Here is an 18239-nt window from a genome sequence, read left to right as displayed (position 1 = left end):
TCATTGGTCTCGCATCGTATTACCGAAAATATGTTCAAAATTTTGCTGAAACTGCCCGACCCTTAACCCAATTATTGAAAAAGGGTGCAAAATTTCATTGGTCTGGAGATTGTGAATCAGCATTTCAAACCCTTAAAGATAAGTTAACACACAGTCCAATATTAGCCTACCCAGATTATAATAAAGAATTTATTATATCCTGTGACGCAAGTGGTCATTCAGTAGGAGTTGTTTTGAGTCAGAATATTAATGGCGCGGAACACCCCATAGCCTACGCTTCGAGACAACTAACAACGGCAGAAAGAAATTATTCCACAATGGAGAAAGAATTGTTAAGTGTTATTTATGGCATCAAATACTTGAAATGCTACTTGTATGGTGGGAAATTCAAGGTTGTTACAGACCACGCAGCTTTAAAATGGTTGCTTGGGTTAAAGGCTCCATCTAGTCGTCTTACCCGTTGGGCCCTATGTCTTTCCGAAAAGGATTTCGAAGTTATCCATAAACCAGGCAAAAAACACACGAATGCAGATTGCCTAAGTCGGAAAATAGCACTTTTGGAAGCAACAGGCCGAGATACTGAGGACTGGAGAAAGGTACAAGATGAGGATGCAGAATGCAAAAAATACGCAACTCAAAAAAACAATTTCGCTTTGAAGATGGTGTATTATGCCGTAAAACAAAACTTGAACCGCGAATTGTTGTTCCCCAACACCTTAGACAAGAAATAATGGCAGAGGCCCACTATCATGTCCTTGCAGGACACGGTGGACAGCGGACAACTGAAAGACGCATAGCAGAGCGATTTTGGCGGCAAACCAGAAAGCAGGATGTTGCGCAGTACGTTCGTAATTGCATTGCGTGCGCACAACGAGCTGAACTTTCTCGTTTAAAAATACCCTCACAGAGGCTCCCCGAGGCTTCATGTCCATTTCAAATCTGTGGAATGGATCTCTACGGGCCATTTCATGAAACACCCGCTGGTAATAAGTATGTTCTTACAATTATAGATCACTTTTCACGCTATCTAGCTATGGTGAGTCTCCCAGATCAGCAAGCCAATACAGTTTCCCAAGCTTTAGTTAACAACTGGATACTTAAATTTGGCGTACCTGAAGCTATTATCACAGATCAGTGATCTAATTTTGTCTGAATTAATGAAACAACTATGCCACTTACTAAAAATATGGATTCGGAAGGACGACGGTTCAATCCCGCGTCTGGCCATCCTGATTTAGGTTTTCCGTGATTTCCCTAAATCGCTCCAGGCAAATGCCGTGATGGTTCCTTTAAAAGGGCACGGCTGACTCCCTTCCCCGTCCTTTCCTAGTTCGATGAGACCGATGACCTCGCTGTCTGGTCTTCCCCAAAACAACCCAACCCAACTAAAAATACATATACGTAAATTACGCACCTCCGTTACACCCTCCATGCAACGGACGCACAGAAACAGTTCATCAGACAATTGGCAAGATGCTTAGTTATTATATTAACGAACAACATTCTAATTGGGATACGTATTTACCAATAATCGTGTCGGTATACAACGCCAAAACGCATGAAGCAACTGGCATGTCACCTTATGAAGTGGTCTATGGGAGAAACATGCCCTCCCCTTCTGATGTAATCAGGCAGAAAAGCGGAAAAGTCGGAGAAACAGTAAAAGATTTCTGTCGAGTGATGAAGCATGTATGGAAAAAGGTTCAAAAATCTAACACAAAGGCTTTGGAACGACAGGAAAGATTAGGTAATGCCCAAGCTAAATATCCAAATTACAAAATCGGTCAGTGGATGATGCTGTCAACCCCATACATTGCGAAAGGAAAAACGAAGAAATTTGTAACAAACTACAGAGGTTCCTATCAAATTGTTGAGATCACGTCACCAGTCAATGTTAAACTGCAACTGCCCACCCGAACTACTACTGTCCATGCAAGTCGTTTAAAACCTTTTAAGGGCGCTCCAGATGTAATTCCTTCAACAATAGTGTCTGCTTTTCCGAAGGGTGGAGGAAGTTCCCGAAAAGGAAAAAGAGTAGCCACGCCAGCACAACATACAGACATAGCACCATACAATCTTCGACCAAGGGTGCGAATGTCCTAGTTGAATCATAGTAGACTGTTGGTATTATAGAAATGTAAATAATTAATAAGTGATAATGGTTTACTTTTTTTAAAAAAAAAAAAGAAGTTGAACATAGAAACATGTAGATCTTGTAGTTATAATATATTCCTTTTCTTCCCTCTGATTTATTGGCCATAAAAGGCCGTTCAAGCATTTCCTACACAAAACCTGTCCCACCTCAATGACTCCCTTGACAGTTCCCTTCTGAAGTCATTAGATATGTTCATAAACTCACAGCAAAGCAAAATTGATACCAATGTTATGATGCAACATGTCTTAAAATTAAAAGTCAACACAAAACTAAAATTGTAATGCTAGGAACGGGTACATCTGGAACCTTTGTGTTGATGTTTCTGCTTTGTACAGTTTTGTTTTATTTAAGACGAAAAAATAAGCCAAATTTCTTTAGTTGCCATTATTATGATTTACCTTATGTGTCTATCACATATCCAAAATATGTGTACGTTATTAGTCTCAGAAACTTGTTCTTTTGAATAACATTGCACAGAAGGTATGTTTCTAGTACTTACTTAACTTTTTCTAAAGACATTGAAAATGGTTCAAATGGCTCTGAGCACTATGTGACGTAAATTCTGAGGTCATCAGTTTCCTAGAACTTAGAACTCCTTAAACCTAACTAACCTAAGGACATCACACACATCTATGCCTGAGGCAGGATTCGATCCTGCGACTGTAGCGGTCCCGCGGTTCCAGACTGAAGCGCCTAGAACCGCTCAGCCATTGAAAATGTCTTGTAAGCAACATGTTCAAAAATTGTAGACTTTGACAATTTTAATTTCAGTTATTAAAGCCCAAGTAAAATCATGATGAAGGGCAAATAACATGTGTTTGCAGTAGGTCTACTGTGAACATGCACTTGAACATAAGATGTCATGTTATATATCTAAATTTTCCTCCAGTCTATATAAAACAATTCCATTTGCAAATTAGATGCTGTCATTGTGCTTTTGGTTTCTATAGATGTCCATGGGTGGTAATCCTTAAGTGGATTTGATATTTCACAACATGAAAATACACTGAGGACCTGAACAATTTCCCCATAACTTTTTAGTGGGCTTCTAGGCTGCTTTGCAGTCACTTTCAGAATTCTAAAGATACTCACTCAGCAATTTTTTATTTGTATACTTTCCCCATAGTTATGTACCTAATCTTCTCTCATCTTTCTGTTGAATTCGAAACTGAGTTTTTCGTTTTAAACCATAATATTGCAGTCTCTGATATTCCAGTAAGAGTCTAGTCACAATGTTGGCAGTGTCTACACAACTTACAGATGTTGGTAACTGCGCGATGAATTCAAGAAATCAATATGGCATGGAAGTAAACATTGGGCTTTACTACCGGTTAACTTTGTTTGCATAACCTCGATTTGGCATTCACATTCAATGGTTTGCCAACTCACAACCAAACTGTTGCCTTCCTTCCAACCTGACCTCGTGTACACTACAGGTAACTCTGTTGCCACAACTAAGATTTCAAGCCATTCTGATTTCCTGTGATTCATTGCTCCACTACTAACATCTCAAAGTCGCATAAAAACTGCCAACACCACAACTAGACTCGAGCCAATATTCTTAAAGTATTTTGAAAGACAGTTTCTGTATACATTAGGCATCTGACCTGATGGACTTTTTATTGATACAGTGGTTTGCTTCATAGCCAAGTGATCAGCATTTCTGACCATTGCGGGGAACCCAGGTTTGATTCTTTGTACTAGGAATATTTCCTTGGTGGAAATGTTAAGAATTCTGTTGCCTGTGGATTACATTTATTGAGGACGCTGATAAAAGTAATATTACACTCATTTATTGGACCACTGGATGACACCACAAGCTTGCTAAGTCTATTGCATGATACACATATGGCACACACAACAAAAATGACTCAGGGCAAACGGACTGTACAAAAATGCATAAGAAACATCATGGCCTACTGAGACCACAAAGACCATTTAAATGCTTTGATACACTCAACAGGAAAGACTGGAACATTGCGCATTCAGTCTAATAAGGCCAACAGAGTAGCTAGTTGATTAAAATAAGTATCTACATTGATCCACAAGCTACCAAATAGGTTTCAAATTGAAAGGTTGCCAGCAACATGACATTTACATAGTTCTTGAGGCACTAGAATAGATTGTGTTAGAATGTTCGCTCTTTGTAGTTAGACAACAGCTAAAGTAGTTTTTTATATAACAACTAACTCTCCTAATAACCTCATGCTGTTTCATTTTGTCACACACTAACTTTTTTGTGTATGTCTTCAAGTTATATTTTATGTATATTTACAGAACTGTATTTACGTATTTTGAGACATTACCAAGTGAGATGGTTATCCTGCAGTAGCTACCCTGTAGGCAAGGAGAAATCACTAATGTGGTCCATTAAGAGATCATATGTTACTATCGAGAGAAAGAATCTCATGATTGATGCAGAAAGTTAGGCTACTTGTAAGTCAATGGATCCAAAGCTAACATTCATGTTTTGCTGATTGAAAAGTTTCAGTTTCACCAGAAAATAGTTCAAAATGGTTCAAATGGCTCTGACCACTATGGAACTTAACTTCGGACGTCATCAGTCCTCTAGAACTCAGAACTACTTAAACCTAACTAATCTAAGGACATCACACACATCCGAGGCAGGATTCGAACCTGCGACCGTAGCGGTCGCGCGGTTCCAGACTGTAGCGCCTAGCGTAGTGGGACGTGAAATTGAAGCGTCCCCCATCCACCAGTGTCAGCCCAGTTTGCAGGTGAATATAAGTTTAATTTATTGTTTTGTTTATGTATTTTTGTAATATTTGTAATAGCTGTGAATTATCTAAAGTTTTGTATTTATTTTATATGTTTCATGTACGGAGAGGGCGGCGCAACGAAAGGAGGCAGCATCTTCGCTGCCGGGACCAGAGAGAAAATTGCTGGCCACTATACGTCGCGGGTCGACAGCCAAAGAGCAACAGAAGATCCTGAAACCGCGTTGTTGCGTCGTGCTTCTAAAAATTAAATAATTGAGAATTTGTAATGTTTGAACAACAACGACGTCATAGAAAGTTTAATCATGTTGTAAATGTTCAGTCCTGTCTTGTCAAGGCTCAGGTTCACGTCTATATGTAGGAAGATAATAAACTAGTGGATGCTACTAAAGTTGAAATACGTGTTCCGAGAATTTATTTATGAAGAATTATGTGAATGAATTAATAATATATTTGACAAGATTATTAATTTTTGACAACGTTCATCGCGAGTTTGAATCTCGAAAGTTTATTCAATGTGGTTCTAATATTTATTAAATCAGATAACGTGCATTAATTTTCTACCCATCTAATCTTCAGCATTCTTCTGTAGCACCACATTTCGAAAGCTTCTATTCCTTCTTGTCTAAGCTATTTATCGTCCACGTTTCACTTCCATACATGGCTACACTCCATACAAATACTTTCAGAAACGACTTCCTGACATCTATACTCGATGTTAACAAATTTTTCTTCTTCAGAAATGCTTTCGTTGCCATTGCCAGTCTACATTTTATATCCTCTCTACTTCGACCATCATCAGTTATTTTGCTCCCCAAATAGCAAAACTACTTTACTACTTTAAGTGTCTCATTTCCTAATGTAATACCCTCAGCATCACCCGACTTAATTGGCCTACATTCCATTATCCTCGTTTTGCTTTTGTTGATGATCATCTTATACCCTCCTTTCAACTGCTCTTCCAAGTCCTTTGCTGTCCCTGACAGAATTACAATGTCATCGGCGAACCTCAAAGTTTTTATTTCTTCTCCATGGATTTTAATACCTACTCCGAACTTCTCTTTTTTTCTTTTATTGCTTGCTCAATATACGGATTGAATAACATCGGGGATAGGCTACAACCCTGTCTCACTCCCTTCCCAACCACTGCTTCCCTTTCGTGCCTCTCGACTCTTATAACTGCCATGTGCTTTTTGTACAAATTGTAAATAGCCTTTCTCTCCCTGTATTTTGCCCCTGCCACCTTCAGAATTTGAAAGAGAGTATTCCAGTCAACATTGTCAAAAGCTTTCTCTAAGTCTACAAATGCTAGAAATTTAGGTTTGCCTTTCCTTAATCTAGCTTCTAAGATAATTCGTAGGGTCAGTATTGCCTCACGTATTCCAACATTTCTACGGATTCCAAACTGATCTTCCCCGAGGTCGGCTTCTATCAGTTTTTCCATTCGTCTGTAAAGAATTCACGTTAGTATTTTGCAACTGTGACTTATTAAACTGATAGTTCGGTAATTCTGACATCTGTCAACACCTGCTTTCTTTGGGATTGGAATTATTATATTCTTATTGAAGTCCGAGGGTAGTATTTCGCCTGTATCATACATCTTTCTCACCAGATGGTAGAGTTTTTTCAGGACTGGCTCTCCCAAGGCCGTCAGCAGTTCTAATGGAATGTTGTCTACTCCTGGGGCCTTGTTTCGACTCAGGTCTTTCAGTGCTCTGTCAAACTCTTCACGCAATAATTATGGAAAACCTTAAGTCCTGAAGAGGTGCAGAAAAACGTGAACTTTGAGCAGCAGCATCAGCAGCATGAACATTGGAACGTCTCTGTGAAGTCGTTTCATAAGACGCTTCTCGAATTCGGTACAACTTATTCACTCTACTACCTGATTTTAGCTCTATTCGTGAACTCTTCGAGAAAGACTGAGCACTCAAATAACGCCTATTGAGTGTTATATGTGTGTTTCAATGTGGGGTTTTGGTTTTGTTTTGTGGGAAACGCTGAGTTGGTCATCGGCTGCTGGGATCAGACGATGTCGCTTCTCGTTCGAAGGAGAGCACAGGATGGCCAACTGAGGTTTCCAATACCTGAACAGAGAGGTTTACCCATCTTAGTCGAAGGCTGTTTTTGTGTGTGAGGTTGGTGACGGAGGGTGGTAGCTTCCACTGTACGGGGAGCTAGGTAATCTGGAAAGAGAAAGCGGCACTCTTCGGTAAACGCTTGGTGAGTACGGATCGTAGCTCTTAAGGGGAGTTTCAGGTGATAGGAATCAGGTTGAGTTAGGACTTCGTTATGTTTAACTGTTGAAATACTTAAGAACTTTAGCTTAACTGAAGCGTGTGAAGCAAGCTATTTTTACGAATGTGCCACAATTATATTGCTTTAAATAGGCGATTTTTGGGTGTTTGAGTTAAAAGTGTGGATTTTATCTTGTTCATTTTGAACAACGATGAAGTAGAATTTCAAACGATAAATCTGGTTAGGAAAAGTTGGTTAGGATCACTTCAACCGTACGTGAGTGTAATACTGTGTCGAAGCGAGCATGATTGTTAATGATTTTTAATCTTATATTTTGTGGAAGTTGCTTTTGTCTTTGAGTGTCGATTTTGTGCCACGTGTTTGGTAACCAGTGACCCTTCCGGTCCACCACTGCGCTGCAATAGGCTTTATTTTAACAGTTTGCTTGTTTAATAAGCTACAATTTCTGCAAGAATATCTGTTCTTTCGTGCGCTTTCTACAAAGCAGCACAACAGTTTGATTCGGAATGCACCACGTGCTCTACTTCGGCCGTTTGCAAGCAGCGGACGCAGTTAGTATCTTAGATAATTATCGCACAACTTTGTGCATTGGTTAAACCTCTGTCCAGAATAGTGCATGCGTGGAATCGTAACGCGTATCTCACTGGTATGAATGCAAAGGAGATGATAGTATCACTGTCTCCCACCCCCGTTTTCTGTGTTCCTTCTTGCTGTAGTTAAATTTGTGCTCTGTTACATTTTCACGTGATTCTTACTTAAATATTTCTAGTCAGGCACCAGTTATGTGTAGTTAGGGTGTGCAGCCAAATACTTAGATACAATAAATAATCTACGTGAAAGATAAATTCTGTGGTGCTGATCTTACGCACTTCCTCCGATTTCCAATCGTGAATTAATGAAGTTACTTCATGCACGACATGGAGTGCTATTTAACTGGCTACTTAAAGAAATTTGCATACTTGTAATTAAATTATTAGACTAATTAAACTAATAATTTTCCAGCTCCATTTCTTTTCTAAATGGTTAGGAAGGGCTTGGGCTGGTGGCGACCCTGAATTTCTGAATTTTTATCATTATTTGTGTGAGAGAAGCAGCGAGAAATGCGAGATAACGTAGGCTATATGGCTCGATGAGAAGCGTCGTAAAGATAGGAATGCGTTACAGCATCTTCCGACTACGTGGGGACATCTAACGCTGGAATTCAGGTGGGTCTACTTCAGTTTGTCTAGAATATGAAAGGCAGTGATGGATTATTACTTCACACTTAAGGTTTTTTTTTCCTTTATTGATTTTCAATTCCCCCCGAAGGGGGCGGGCTGGCAGCAGCTTAGTACGCCGCTCTTCAGCCTACAGACTTTTTAAAAACGTAAGAAGAAAAGAAACAAGAAAAACAAGCGATAAAACGGTGACTTAAATTATAAAACGGCGGAAAATTGTGGAAAGTTAAAACATAAAGCAAAGGGGTTGGCAATGTTAATAAAGTACACAGGAATCAGACAAGTAACATAGTAGACATACAATTAAAAAAAACATGGCGACAGTCTAGTTTCTGTTAGCAAGAGATAAAAAATCACACCCAGCGACAGTATGATGGCCGTTCGCAACACTTCCCAAAAGACACACAACACGGAACACTCACTGTAAAACACCGCACGAAAATGTCGGCACAAAGATGACACTCCATATCCAAGGGCAGATGGGGGAGGGGGGGAGGGGGACACACCTGGATGAGGGGGAAAACAAGGAGGGAGGAGAGGAAAAAACGAAAGGGGGGGTGGAACCAAAGGAGGGAGAGGACTCATAAGGGGGGAGAGGGGCAGGGTAGATGCGAGAGGGAATGCGAAAATCACACTTGAGTGACTCTTTGGCGTTAAATTAGACGAAATGCCGCAATCCAGTCAGAGTCGTCAATCTACAGAATGTTATTACTGAACTGCAAGCAGAGATTCGGCAGTTAAAAGCAGAAAGAAGTGAGCGTAACATTTCGAAAGATTTGTCAAATGATAGTTCATGCAGTACAAGTACAACAACAATAAAGAATTTTTCATTATTGCCATCAGTACCGGTGTTTAGCGGGAAACCCGAAGATGATGTGAAAGTGTTTTTTCGTAAACTTGAAGGTGCCGTCCCTGTTAGGATCATGGACAGATTCCGATAAGCTAGTGGTTGCCAAATTAAGAATTCAGGGAGCAGCAGAAGATTTCATTAGCGCGGAGCCTACTCACGTGAAAACAGAAGATTACAATGAGTTTAGAACGATTGTTGTTCAGAGATTTAAAAGTAAAAACGTGATCAGATTTTGCAGAGAGCAGGTTCACAGCTTTCGAAAGCGACGCAACGAATCGATAGAGCAGTTTGCTGAAAGAATTCGAAACATCAACGGTCAAACGTGCGAGTTAGTAGAAGATGAAAACTAAAATCGCGTTCAGTTGTTCGAAGTCGATCAGAGAGCCTTGGACGCATTTATTCATGGTTTGTACAGAGGAGAAGTAAGCAAAGCTGTTAGATTGGCACGATGTAAAACGTTTCAGGAAGCAGTAGAATCAGTTGTTGATTTCGTTGAAGCACTAAGACGACCGAATGAGTTGCAGAAACAAGAACGCAGAGTTTTCAATACAACAGTACAATGCTACAAAGGCAATAAGCTTGGACATAGGCGTAAGGATTGTAAACAGAATCGAATTTGCTATCATTGCGGCATGCAGGGTCATGTTTCGAGAGATTGTCGCAACAAGAAGAAAGGTAATGCGAACAACAGACAATCTGCTAGATCTGTAAACGAGTACGGGTATGTACGGGCCATCACTCCGTCTGCCCCTTGCCAGACAAAGCGATTCCTGTTAGTTCCAGCGAAAATCAGACCGAAAATGGCTTCGTGATAGGTGCTGTATGTCGTGGGAGAAACATCAAACTACGTATTGACACAGGAGCACAGACCTCATCAATGTGGTGTTGCATAGATAAACGGGGTAAATTGAAACCGACGCTATTAAAAGTACGAGGGTCAAACGGAGGAAAACTACGTAACCATGGAGAAGTTGACGTAGAATTAATTTTTGGTCAAGGCCAAGATGAAGGTGAAAATAAATACACAGCAAAGGTGCAAGTAGTTTCAAATAACGAAACGAGTTACGACAGTGTAGTTGGATTTGATTTCTTGTCCGATAACGAGGCAGAGATATTTGTCGCAGAAAGAAAGCAACAACCTAGGAAATCGTTCATCAGATCGTACTCAAAGGAGCAGCGATACTGATGTCGCGGGAATGGACCGCCCAGGTAAATGGAAATGGAAATAAATGTCGTGTGGCTAGGGCCTCCCGTCGGGCAGACCGTTCGCCGGGTACAAGTCTTTCGGTTTGACGCCACTTCGGCGACCTGCGCGTCGATGGGGATGAAATGATGAAAGGACAACACAACACCCAGTCCCTTAGCGGAGAAAATCTCCGACCCAGCCGGGAATCGAACCCGGGCCCTTAGGATTGACAATCTGTCACGCTGACCACTCAGCTACCGCCCAGGTGATGCATCAGTTCAGACCGTCCGACTCGACGTTCAAATTGATCAGCCTCAGCAAATTCCAAAGGGAACAGGAAAGAAAAGCTACGTTGAAGTTAAGTCACCCTGATGGAAGAAAGGAACTTTGTTATTAATTGAGCGATCCGAGAAAAGTGAGAACAATTAAAAACCGGAATTATAAAACCAAGAGATCCTTCAGACCCACCTTGGTGGTCGCCTGTTGTAATTGTACAGAAGAAATCAATTTCTGGAGAACCACAGTTTCGTTTTTGTGCTGATTACCGCTCTTTGAATGCTGTGACCCCACACCTTACCAAATTTAGTGGAAACCTTGGATTACTTGGGCAGATGTCGAATTTTTTCAGTATGTCATTTAACAAGCAGTTATCACTAGATAATCAATCAAAAACTTCATTTGTATATGCAACAGCAGTGTACAAGTATCTTCGTATGCCATTTGGACTTCATACTGCTCCAGCAAGATTTCAGCACCTGATGGATTCAGTTTTACGAGGGCTCACCCAAACAGAAGCACTTGTTTACCTTGCTGATGTAATAAATTTTGGTGAGAACATGAAGCAACATACTGATAGACTACAAGCTATTTTTGAGTGTATAAGAAGTGCAAACCTGGCTTTATCAATAGATAAATGTCATTTTGCACTCAGTAAAATTAACTATCTTGGTCAAGTTATAACGAGTGAAGGTGTTCGACCTGATCCAAAATTAATTGAAGATGTAAAGAATTTTCCTGAACCACAGAATTTGAAAGAACTACAATCATCCTTGGGATTGTCAAATTTCTACAGACGATTTATAGACGGTTATGCAAATATATCACGTCCAGGGACACAGCTACTGAAGAAAAGAGTCACATTTAATTGGTCAACAGAATGTAAAAGGGCAATGGAAGATCTTAAAAGTGCTCTAGCCACAGCCACAGTGTTAGCCTATATGGATTTCAGTAAATCTTTTATTCTTTCAACATATGCATCCAAATTTACCATAGGTGCAAGCAATATTGTCTCAAGAATTTGATGGTCATGCACATCCAATCTCATTTGCTTCCAGACAATTACACAAAGCAGGATGTAATTATACTACTACTGAGAAAGAGCTTTGCGCTTTGGGTTTTGGTATAACACATAACAGATGTTTCTTAACAGAAAGAGAATTTACAGTTATTACAGATCATGCCGCACTTAAATGGTTATTGAGCTTAAAGGATCCAAGTTCTAGATTAAGAAGATAAGCATTAAGATTGAGTGAGTACTAATTTGAGGTTATTCACCGACCTGATAAACAACATGTGAATGCTGATGCAATGAGTCGAAAAGTTAATGTTTGTGTTACAATAAGTCAAGAAGAAGAGTTAAAGGCAGCTCAAGAAGAAGATCCACAATGCAAATTATGGAAAAATGATCAACGTTTTCTCGAAATAGATGGATTATTGAACAAAATCACTAGTAAAGGAAACAGCCTATTTAGTCCAGAAAGCATGAAAGAGCAAATCATGAGAGAACAACACGATTCTTTATTATCAGGACATTGTGGTAAAAAAGCAACAAACATTAAAATAGCTCAAATGTTTTGGTGGCTGAGCTGCAAAGGTGACGTTTTCGAGTTTGTTTCACAATGTGATTCCTGTAACAGACGGGATAATGTAGGAAAAAGTAGAGCACCATTGCAGGAACTGCCAGAGACAAGTTGTTGTTGTTGTGGTCTTCAGTCCTGAGACTGGTTTGATGCAGCTCTCCATGCTACTCTATCCTGTGCACAGCTTCTTCATCTCCCAGTACCTACTGCAACCTACATCCTTCTGAATCTGCTTAGTGTATTCATCTCTTGGTCTCCCTCTACGATTTTTACCCTCCACGCTGCCCTCCAATACTAAATTGGTGATCCCTTGATGCCTCAGAACATGTCCTACCAACCGATGCCTTCTTCTGGTCAAGTTGTGCCACAAACTTCCCTTCTCCCCAATCCTATTCAATACTTCCTCATTAAGTGAACCACTTGAAAGAGTAGGACTAGATGTTGTAGGACCGTTGCCTAAGACTAAAGATGGAAACAAATACATATTGATAATGTTAGATCATTTCTCTAGATGCTTTCTCATGACACCAATACCTGATCAGAGTGCTGAGACTGTAGCTAAATTTTTTGTAAAAGAATGGATACTTAAGTTTGGATCGCCATTAAGTATAATTAGTGATCAAGAAACGAATTTTATGAGTTAATTACTTAAACAGACTTGTAAGCTCATGCAAATAACTAAGTTAAGGGCTACACCAGCACACCCTGAAGGAAATGGAAGAGTCGAAGGAGTCAACAGAACAATTGTGAAAATGGTTAGCCATTATGTGGGCAGCAAACACGACAATTGGGATTACTGTCTACCAGACTTGGTAAGTTGTTACAATGCCAAAATGCACAGCTCAACTGACCTAAGTCCATCTGAGATCGTCTAGGGAAGAAGACTGCATTCACCCTTGGACTTTGCATGATCGACTGCCGGAATCAGCAATGAACACATAAGGGATCCAGCACGCGAACTAAAGGAAGCATGGAGGGGAGTGAAACAGCGAAATCATCAATCCTTTCTTCAGCAAGCAAGACAACACGACAGCCAAGCAGCAGTGCCACAGTATCGAGTTGGAGATCTTGTGTATCTGAGCAACGTGGTGTTAAAGAAGAGTCAAGTCAAAAAGTTTAAGTCTTGGAAAGGACCATATCCAATCTTGGAGGTGTTGTCGCCAGTCACTCTTAAGCTCCAACTGCCCTTTTGTTCGACTGTCGTTCATGTCAATCGTGTAAAGCCATTTCTGGGTCGCTTTCCTGTAGCATCGCAAGACGACGGGGACCGACTGAGAAGCAGACCTGCTGTACTCAAACCCAGGAAGCGAGAATCGCGAGGTCGCAGTCGGGACTTCGACGCCGAGGCATTGCCATGTTCTGAGCGCTCCTGTTCCAGACACCCCTACAATCTGCGTAAACTTGTGTAGTGTGTGAGAGTGCAATGCGTGTGTTTATTTCAGCCATGTGCTTATGTGAATGTGTTGTGAAAATTTGGTACTGAAGCTATTACACGAGTGCACAAGTGAAGCTAAACCTTTTATTCCACAGGTTACCACGAGCAATTCATTTATTTTACATTCATTGTTAACTCTAGTATTTAGAACTAATTAACTATGTTCATTTTTAATCTGTTTGCTAGGATAGCATATTGTACTAATGCTTAGTAATAGTACCATAGAGTACAGGTGTTTTGTTTGAACCACGATCAGATGTGGTAGTTTGAACAAGTAATGCAAAACTTGTATTCAAGTACAGTCTGAGTGAAATCCAGCAAAAGTTCAATTATGTAAAGAAGCAAATTGATCTAATTCGTTCTGTTAAGGGTAATGATAGCAATTTTGGAAATGGGTACATCTTGGTACAATAACTGGATCACAGCCAAAATGCAGGTAAAGTCTACTTTTGCTAATTATTAACAAGAGATTTATTGTTTTTTAAAGCTTTTGCCACATAAAACTTTAATTAGGAGTAAAAGTGCCTAGTTTGATTTTGAAGGGAGTATCCTTCATACTGTATTTGGTACTTTAACTAGTCGAGATCTACTGGAAGTTAAAGGCAAACGATTAGCTCTTGAACAGCAGTCCAGTAAAGATTCAACTAACTTCTCTAACGAAAGTATTGTATTAAAGAATATGCAAAAAAAACATTACTAACCACACAGTTTTCATTGAACAGATTGTAAACCAATTTTTTCTCACATTTCCACATAATTCGTAATGAAACGAATGCAAATATCCAAGAACTATCCCAGGGATTAAATGCTGTGAGTGCATATTTAGATTTAAACATGTACTCAAGTACAGTCTGAGTGAAATCCAGCAAAAGTTCAATTATGTAAAGAAGCAAATTGATCTAATTCGTTCTGTTAAGGGTAATGATAGCAATTTTGGAAATGGGTACATCTTGGTACAATAACTGGATCACAGCCAAAATGCAGGTAAAGTCTACTTTTGCTAATTATTAACAAGAGATTTATTGTTTTTTAAAGCTTTTGCCACATAAAACTTTAATTAGGAGTAAAAGTGCCTGGTTTGATTTTGAAGGGAGTATCCTTCATACTGTATTTGGTACTTTAACTAGTTGAGATCTACTGGAAGTTAAAGGCAAACTATTAGCTCTTGAACAGCAGTCCAGTAAAGATTCAACTAACTTCTCTAATGAAAGTATTGTATTAAAGAATATGCAAAAAAAAACCATTACTAACCACACAGTTTGCAGTGAACAGATTGTAAACCAATTTTTTCTCACATTTCCACATAATTCGTAATGCAACGAATGCATATATCCAAGAACTATTCCAGGGATTAAATGCTGTGAGTGCACATTTAGATTTAAACACTCTTTTGTTAAGGATTACTGATAGTTTATCAAATGCTAGAATTGATGCCCTTAAGAACAGCCTTAGAAAGTAGTTCAAATGATTGTTTTGGCAGTGTACTAACACATCAAGAACAATTCTTACAGATCCTACTATCAATGGAACGAAAGCTAGATACAACATATATTATGATTTACCCTGTTAACTCTTACAATTTATATGCTTGCTACAAGTTAACCACCACACACTCTTTAATGATTGAAGATGAATTAACTGTTAATGTTTCTATACCCATTGCTGGATCAAAGCATAGTTTTGAGATGCATAAGATTTATACTTACCCTGTGAAATGGAGACAGGCAGGTTTTCACATAAAGTACAAACTAAATAATTATCTACTGATCAGTAAGGATCAAAGATTTTTGTGTCCCTAAATGAAAACGATTTACACATGTGTAAGCACTGTCAAAAGTAAATTTGCGCTGAATCGGCTGTATTTTCATATTGTAGAGTGTAGAGCTGCGAGAAAGAATTGTTTATGAATCATCCCAAGAGATGACTGCCCTAGAATTTTAATGCATCTTTACCATCCATTTCTTGAACGATGTTCTGAAGGTATAATTTTCTCATTTAACTCCACGCTTGATGTCACATTTATATGTAGAAATTATGATACAACTTAGCTATCCTTTACACTCAGATTGAATAATAGTGGATTAATCTTGAGCGCCACACATTGTGATTTATCATGTGAACTATTTGGTATGCCTAGTGTATTGCCAACTACATTCCATGCAAGTGGACATTTGCCATTAACGAGAATGTTATCCGTTTATTACAATTATTCATACATATTAACATATGGAAAGCATTCCTTATCAAGTATTTCTGAAGATAGTGATTTAATTAAGGATATCCATGAAAATGTAATTTCTTCCAAAAATGAGTTAAACTTCATTGAAGCAGCACATAGAATTAAGTCCTTCGATTTATCCAGTACTGTTAACGCATACTTGATTGTCAGTATCCTGCTTTTATAGCTTTTATTGATTTGTCTTTCGTCAACAGCATTTGTCATGTATGAAATTGTCGTCAAGAAAGCTCGATTCTCTGTACCAAATGTTACTGTATCTGCAAATGAAATACATGTTGCAATGCCTTCTGATGCCACGAATGGCGAAATAAATTAATAACGCCCGTTTTGAGCCACCTATGGTTGCTTTTTTTCTATAGGGAGAGTGGTGTAAGAGTCTACAGATTGTGCGCAGCCGTACGGTACGTAACACGCGTTCGCCAGCCGACCCGTCTGGAATGCTGACAATCTGATTGGTCAGCAGGCGTGCGTCCGGCCGCAGTGCGCCAGAGAGGAGTAAGCCAATGGCCGCCGTCCACAGCGCGCTGTGTAACTAGCGCGGCCTCAGGCGTGAATATGTCTCGTTTCTTACAAGGGAACCTCCCCATCGCAACCCCCTCAGATTTAGTTATAAGTTGGCACAGTGGATAGGCCTTGAAAAACTGAACACAGATCAATCGAGAAAACAGGAAGAAGTTGTGTGGAACTATGAAAAAAATAAGCAAAATATACAAACTGAGTAGTCCATGTGCGAGATAGGCAACATCAAGGACAATGGCAGTCAAGGAGCGCCGTGGGCCCGTGGTTAACGAGATCAGCTACGGAACGAGAGGTTCTAGGTTCACGTTTTCCCTCGAGTGAAAATTTTAATTTTTTATTTTCAGTTATGTTTCCATCACTTTTTTGGGAGTGATTATCACATCCACAAGAAAACCTAAATCGGGCAACGTATAAGAATCTTTTTACCCATTCGCCAAGTGTACAAGTTAGGTGGGCCGACAACATATTCCTGTCATGTAACGCACATGCCGTCACCAGTGTCGTATAGAATACATCAGACGTGTTTTCCTGTGGAGGAATCGGTTTACCTATGACCTGGCGAGCAAATGTTTTCGGTTCCCATTGGAGAGGCACGTCCTTTCGTCTACTAATCGCACGGTTTTGCGGTGCGGTAGCAAAACACAGACACTAAACTTATTACAGTGAACAGAGACCTCAATGAACGAACGGACAGATCATAACTTTGCGAAAATAAAGAAACTAAAATTTTCAGACGAGGGAGGACTTGAACCAAGGACCTCTCGTTCCGCAGCTACTCACGCTAACCACGGGACCACGACGCTCCTGAGCTCACTTTCTCCTTGTTGTTGCTTATGTTCGCATGGACTACTCAGTTTGTATATTTTATTAATTTTTTTCATAGTTCCATACAACTTCTTCCTGTTTTCTCGATTGATCTGTGTTCAGTTTTTCAAGGCCTATCCACTGTGCCAACTTATAACTAAATCTGAGGGGGGTGCGATGGGGAAGTTCCCTTGTTAGCTCACCATGGAGCCTTTCAATACGACCATAGTTAGCCGGTGTTAGGATGTCGGACACATTGATGATGGGTGCGAGTAGCGTGCGTGTTTTATAATCAGCCTTTTGTTAATAAAACTGTTTAAACTTACTCCTCGGTGTTTGCGTATCCTGTACCTCAGGGACCAACTACTTACGAATCGTGACAAATATTTCGTGTAATTATCATCCGGGGGTAACAACACAGACAACCTCCTTATAGCTGATTCACTCACTCCACAAAAATGGCGACATGGCAAGCCCTAATAACTATAGAGGTATCTCATTATTACCAGTGACTTTCAACTTTCTATGCGAGGCATTACTCAACAGACTAGAACCACAAGGTGATACAAAGATAGATGAATACCTAGCAGGCTTCAGAAGAGGAAGGTGTTGCACGGAACAGATTTGGAACCTGCGAACGCTCCTGAAGGCCAGAAAGACGAATAACACTCTAGTCACATTCGTGGGCTACAAGAAGGTCTCACTCCATAGACAGGCAGACTCTCCTAGACACACCAGAAGAATATGAGATGGACAGAAAAACAAGGGCACTCATACAACAGACACTTACAGACAAATAAAATTTATGGAAGAAATCTCATACCCATTCGAGATACATACAGGGGCCAGACAAGGAGATGGTCTCTCAGTGCTTTTATTCAACATTGTCTTGGACAAAATTATCAAACAATGGGAAGAAAAAATAAAAGCAATTCAGTTAGGAAGAATGTGTGCAAGCAAGACGATCATAATCTGCCTGGC

Source organism: Schistocerca nitens, chromosome 11 (genome assembly GCF_023898315.1).
Source record: "Schistocerca nitens isolate TAMUIC-IGC-003100 chromosome 11, iqSchNite1.1, whole genome shotgun sequence".
Lineage (NCBI taxonomy): Eukaryota > Metazoa > Arthropoda > Insecta > Orthoptera > Acrididae > Schistocerca > Schistocerca nitens.
Note: the sequence above shows the minus strand (reverse complement) of the source record.